This window comes from Dipodomys spectabilis, unplaced genomic scaffold (assembly GCF_019054845.1).
Source record: "Dipodomys spectabilis isolate Male_0828 unplaced genomic scaffold, ASM1905484v1 ptg000102l, whole genome shotgun sequence".
In the NCBI taxonomy this organism is placed as follows: domain Eukaryota; kingdom Metazoa; phylum Chordata; class Mammalia; order Rodentia; family Heteromyidae; genus Dipodomys; species Dipodomys spectabilis.
In genome coordinates, this window is record NW_024870779.1 from 5,720,351 (window position 1) to 5,727,317 (window position 6,967).

Below are 6,967 nucleotides of genomic sequence, written 5' to 3' on the forward strand. Positions count from 1 at the left end.
CAAGATATTATCTATGCCATCAAGATTTTATTTTTTCACTAATGCAGGACGACTTAAAAGACATTGCACTAGTATTTGCTTTGACTGAAAATTGGCATCAGCAAATCAAGTTGTTAGTAAGCAACACCTTTTACATTGATGACTACTAGCTTTATGAGGCAATATTTTTCCCTAAATTGTATAATCTGAACAAAATATGGAAACAAACTGAATGCAGAAGCTAATGTTGGTTTTTCTTTTGTTTCTTTAGCTTTAAGCTTGTTGTTGTAACGGTGATGGACAGAGGATGTGCAGTTACACAAGTCAGGTAATGAGTACATTTCCTTTTAAACATTGTTAATTTCTTCCTCGTTATCTCCATTAATCCCCTCCTGGCTATCTCCCCCCAATTGTTATAGGTTATTTCCAACACAGTGTCTATGGAGTTTCACTGCTTAATTGAATCACCCTTGTCGCCCCATTTCTGTGCTTTTCTGTACTGTTTGCAGTTCCTTTCCTCTCTGTTTTTGATTTATTGCCTCTGTTGATGTTTTCTGATTTCTGTTTCCTTTAGTTGTGTATAAATTTATCTGATTTGGGGAGAGGAGGGTCATGCACTGAGACTGTGCTTCTCTCCTCTTAAGCCTGGTGGAACCTCAGGTGACTTGGGTGAGAGTTGAGAATCACTGCAGTGCAGCCCAGCTCTCCTACAGTAGTTCCCTCCTCTGGCAAGTGTGTGGTTGCAGCCTGATGCTCAGTGGCTTCCCCATGTGATCCTAACTGATAAGGAGGTTCAGGTCTGAGGATCACAGATTGAAGCCACCAGGGACAGAAAAGTTCTTGAGATTCTTATTTCCAGTTATCCTGCAAAAGTCAAAAATAGGATGTGGCTCAAGTTATTGAACACCAGCCTTGAGTAGAAATGTTAAAAACAGAGGCCAGGCTCTGAGAACAAGTCCCAGTACCCAAATAAATGGAAAAGTCCGGTGGCCCAATGGATATATGCCCCAAGGACTTCACAAACCCAAGACGATCACAGCCAGAAGGATGGGTGGAGAGGTTTTCTCATCCTATCATATTCTATAGAGTCGCAGCAGCTTAGAAAGCTTTCCCAGTGAGGACTCAGTGGGCCTAAGCACAGGGAAAGCCAGGTGATGTTGGTCAAGGGGTATAGAAGAAGCACCTGACAGCCAGTGAATCTTGCTGTCAGCAGGGAACAGACGCCATGTGTCTCAGGGAGATGCTCACACAACCCTCAGTGCTGGAGGAAGCCCTTCCCTTTCCTTATGCCTTCCCATCAACACACCTTGAGGAATGCCCTGAGGATTTTTAGGACTGTTTACATTCCTGCTTACCAGCAGCTGTCACATAGGGAAAAGAGAAGCAACCTGCATGAGTTTTCATTGACTCTCACTTGAACCCAGGAGGCTCTCACTGGGGTTAGAAGGAGGATCTCCACCCCTACCCATTCCCAATATATGTCCTTTCTGCCAGCCAGGACTCCAGGCGACCTGCTCTAGGACTCTTCAGGGACTTGTACTGGAACCAGGTGGGCACCATGAGAGGCTTCTGAGCACCTGCAATGGAGTCCCTTCTCCCTGCTGCAGAGACACAAGAGTCTCAATCTTCTTGGAATGGCCACGCTGGAGTCTCCCTGCAGGCAAAGGAGCTTTGGTGAGCTGACGACTGAGCTGGGATTCCCCTGTGCATTATTTAATGGCTCTTGATCACCCTCTTCCACTCCTGTACTTCTAATTGTATACTAAACTGTTCCTCCTCCTCAACACCCCTCCTCCCTATTTTCCTTATGCCCACCTGCTGTTTCTCTAATCCTAGCAAGGTAAGAGGGAAGTTCACTCCAAACTTTCAATGTCTCTGTTGTCTAAACCACACAATATCCCTATATGTTTTTCTCTTCCACTCAGTGCACCACCTGTGAATACTTATTAAGAATAGGAAGCTATAAGACTGTTTGGTATTGGTTGTTGGAGCATAATGCCCAGACCAAGCCACAGGACACTTCTCAGAATTCAATCCCACTCTACCTGTGCTCTCTGTGGGAGCTCTAAAGGCCTAGGAACTGTGAGGGAAATTGCAGGGCCAGAAGTCTTGAGACTTGAGCATAACATGAATGCAAATCCAAACCAAAGGCGGGGCTCTATAATGGGCACCAGTAACTCATGCCTGTAATGCTACCTACTCAGGAGGCTAAGATCTGTGGTTTGGGATTTGAAGCCAGTTTGGGAAGAAAAGCCCCCATGAGACTCTAATCTCCCATTTACCACTCAAAATCTGGAAATCGCACGTGGCTCAAGTCTAAATGCTAGCCATAAGCACAAAGACACTGCCCAGGCTCTGAGTTCAAGACCCACATCCAATGGGGGGGTGGGGATGGGAGGGAAGCTGGGCACTGGTGGATAATAGTGGTAAATTTGGCTCCTCAAGTGGTTGAGATCTGAGGGTTAATGTTTGAAGCAGCCTGTACAGAAAAGTGCATTAGAGTCTTCTGTCCAGTTCGTCATCAAAAAGCCAGAATGGAGCTTTGGTTGAAGTGGTAGATCACCAGCCTTGAGCTAAATAGCTTAGTTTTGAGAGCAGAGACCTATTTCAATCCCAATTGGGAGGTTAAAAAAGAGAGCCTAAGCAAAGCAAAACCCATAAAGCATGCAGGGGATCCAGCAGAACAGTTAGGTCAGGCTAAATCTGATGTTCAAGCTTCTAGACTGCCCAACATTTAACCCAGAAATTGTGGTGTTATTGAAAAAGCTACTCAAAGAGCAATTTGACTTGCCATGCACTTAACCAACAAAGAGAATCACATTTAGCATTCTCAAGAAGACATCTATGTATGTATGTATGTATGTATGTATGTATGTGTGTATGTATTTATCTATCTATCTATCTATCTACCTACCTACCTACCTACCTACCTACCTAGTTCTGCGTTTCAACTCTTGGCCTTAAGCTTCCAAGGCAAGCATTTTATGAATTAAAATATACCTACAAGCTTTTGTGATTTTCTTAGATTTCTTATAAGGCTTTGCGTTTTTGTCCTGGCCAGTCCGGACTGATAACCTCCTGATTTTGGAATGTAGGTGAGCACCACCCCTTCCATTTTCCATTGATTCATAGCAATCTTGCTACCCTTTCGCCTCCACTGGTCACAATTTTGGTTTTCCACATCTGTGCCCCTGCACTAACTAGAATTTGAGGCCAAAGTCTGCACACCTGGCCAAATATTTATATTTTTTTCCAGAAATGATAAAATGCTTACAATTTACACTTCATCTCACTTAGCGTTTTCTCTTGAAGCTGTTTCATTTGGCACTTTGTGTGACACTCCAAATCTTCTTTCCTTCTTCCTCAGTCCTCTTACTCCTCATCTTCAAAAACATGTAAGATATATGTGTTTATGTCTAAAAATAAGTATGTATTAATGTAAACTTGGAAAGAGACCTCACTATATGTTTCTTTTGTGCCACACAGTATACATATTTTATATATTTCTAAAAGCATACATTATTTGAGCACAGGTGGCTCATGTCTATAATTCTATCTACTAGGAGGCTGATATTGAGAATTGTGGTTTGAAATCCAGCCTCAACTAGGAAGTCCAAGAGACACTTAACTTATCTCTGGTTAACCAAAGTGCTGGACCTGAAAGTCTGCCTCAAGCTGTGGAGCACTGGCCTTGAGCAATGAAGTTTGGAGACAATGCCTGGACCATGAGATCAATTAGATAATGCATGTGCAACATACATGGTCTAAAATGAAGTCCTTTCTTCTTTTAGACGTGTTGAAATTATTCTATTACTAGAAGGATCAATGTCACAAAAAGTTACAAAATTCAATAGGTATAGTAAAATCTGAGTTCATCTGAATTAAACCTCTCAATCTGGCTACTCAGAAGGCTGAAATCTAAGAATCCAGGTTTGATGCCAGGTTAGACATAAAGCCTATGAGACTCTTATCTCTCATTAGCAAGCAATAAGCTGGACCTGGGAAAGTGGTTTGAATGAGAGCACAAGATCCTGAGTTCAAGACCTGGACTTGGCCTTACCTAGAAAAATGTCAAACATCTACTATGGTCATTTTGTAACTGTCACGTTAAACTCCAAACACTAGAGGGAGCCTGGGAACTTCCTAAATGTGCTGACCTTTCAGTCCAGGTGCCAATTAGATGGGACATTCTCGGCAGAGCAGATGGCTTCAGATTTTTCATTGTGTTTATGCATTGTAGTCACACACAAACACACAACCTCCTTGACACATATTTCCTAAGGCAGCCATGCTGGATCAGGTAGGTCCCCATCGCTCGCTTAGGAGTCCAAGCCCCGGCTTTGCCAGTTCCCCAAGCACAGCAGTGGTCTGATGACCTGCCAGTGCTCTGACAGCTGTTTGAAATGACTGTTTGTGCCAGTATTGGGGCTGGAACTCATCGCTGTGCAGTATCCCTCAGCTTTTATGCACAGGGATGGCTCTCTACCAGTTGAGAGCACTTCTACTATGGCTTTTTGCTTGTTCACTGGTGATAAGAATCTCAGACTTTCCTGCCCAGGCAGGCTTCTTGCCTGGCCATCAGGATTGGATTTCAGGTGGGAGCGACCAGCAACCTAGTTGTTTATCTTTTTATACAAGTTGGCATACACAGAGTCACTGTATTCATTGACTGGGAGGCTTGAACATAGCAGATAAAGTTATAAAAAGTTAGGAAAGTTAGTGAAAAGAATTTAAAATGCATACTTTGTTGAAGAGACTTAAACACTCTCATTCTTTAAATGAGCAAAAGAACAAGACTGTACATAACAAGACCCAGAGCATTTGAATAAATAAGAATTCCTATGAAAATAACAGATTTTTCCCTATAATTGGAAGAAATCTTTTCTTTGAAGCTTTAAGGAAGACTAAAAACTTGATCACATATTAAGCTTTCAAGTAAATCTCAGTGAATTCTACATCAGGACAATTCTATCTTGCATCTTTGAGTGTAGAGAAAAAATATGAAATTAATAATAAAAAACAAGAGCAAAAATAAAATGGTAAATGGATAAGAAATTTCAACTCACCTTAATCTACTCAAAGGCATTATTCATACTGGATATAATCATATATGAAATCATGTACCAGCACATAAACATGAACACGCTGAATGAAGTGTGGTATAACTAAAGGGGGTTGGTATTGGTTTAACTCCTTAGAAGAACTAACTTCTAGTTTGATAAGATGCATACTACAGTGCTGAAACATGTACTGTTGGGAAGGTAAATGGAGCAAATAAATGGAGAGAAGGGTGAGCCACTACCGTCATTGGAGACAATGTCCATATATAAATGCAACCAGTAACTTGATGGGATTGCTGCGTTTGGCACATTGAGGAGAAGATGCATTGTACTCATAATCTGGCATGAATGGAAACTCCTTGGTATAGCTACTTAGATATGTTAAATATTAAGTGTTGTGCTGCCTCTTGTGTACCATCTCCCTTCCTTTTGGTGTTACCCTGCCTTCCAGGTGTCTCCCTTTGACAACAAAGATTACAACCTCAGTGTCTGCAAATCACCTCATCCTATGGTGAGTCCTGTCCACCACACATAGATTCTCAAAGCAGAATTTTGGGGTGGTGAAGGGCTTTCACTCTAGGAGTCAGAGGGAAATACAGTCATTGTTTGGGGAAACAATTTCAAAACACATTTCATAGAGTTTCCAGTCTATCCCTGTGAGCACAAGGGCTATTTTCTTAGAGTGCATATTAACTCTCTCCTGCATGCATCCATTCTTTCCTTCTCCCTGGTGTCTCATTCCTAATTTCTGAAATCATTAGGTTGTTGAACACAGGGTTTTGTCCCAGCTGTCCTTCCCCATATCTAGGGAACATGGTGAATTACTGTTTCAGATGTTGACCAAAACTCCATTATGGTGAGGTGACTTCTGGTGACTGAGAGATAACTGGAGATTTTACTGCAGTAGCGTTGCCTGTGAGCACTGCTTATATTTCACTACAGAACAAGACCAAAGCAGGTGCAGAATGGGGAATAAGAAAAGGGAAAATGTTTTATATGCTTCAATTAGGGAAATTGCAAAACTAATAAAATTGGGAAGAAAAATGAAAAAATATATTATTTCTTTGCATACGTAATACCTTAGAGTTAAAAGTATTCTATGAAACTGATAAACCAAGTAGTTCAAATGTAGTGATATGAAATAATCTATAAAATATCAAAGACAATGCTAATTAAAATCTGTTTTGGAAGAAAAGTGTCAGGAAAAACAAACCTAATTTTGAACTTGATAGAGAAATGATGGACATCCTCTCTTAAAGTAATAGGCCTAAAGAGTATTAAGAAGCTGAAAATAGGGGCTAAGAAGGTGGCTCAGTGGTACAGTTCTTGCCTTTCTAGCATACGGCCCCGGGTTCAATTCCTTAGCACCACATAAGTAGAAAAAAACCACAAGTGCACTGTGGCTAAATAGATAGAGCGCTTGGCTTGATCTAAAGAGCTGAGAGACAATGTCCAGGTCCAGAGTTTAAGCCCTACAACAGACCGAAGAACAAAATACAAAGCTGAAAATAAGACACAGACTGTACTTAGTATTGAAAACATACTGGGCTGGGAAGGTGGCACAGTGGTAGAGTGCTTGCCTTGCATGCATGAGGGCCTGAGTTCAATTCCTAAGCACCACAAAAGCAAAAAAGCTAGAAGTATTGCTGTAGCTCAAGTGGTAGAGCACTAGCCTTGACCTGAAGAGGTGAGGGACAGTGCCCAGGCTCAGAGTTCAGGCATCATGACTGACAAACACACACACACACACACACAAACACACACACACACACACCCCTGTGGAAGAAATGACACACACACACACACACACACACACACACACACACACACAACAATGTGGAAGAAATATACCATACAACGGAATATATTCTGTTTTCCTTTTGTCCATCTTGGCTTCAATCTCAGTGCATAGGTGTTTTTTTCTGCCC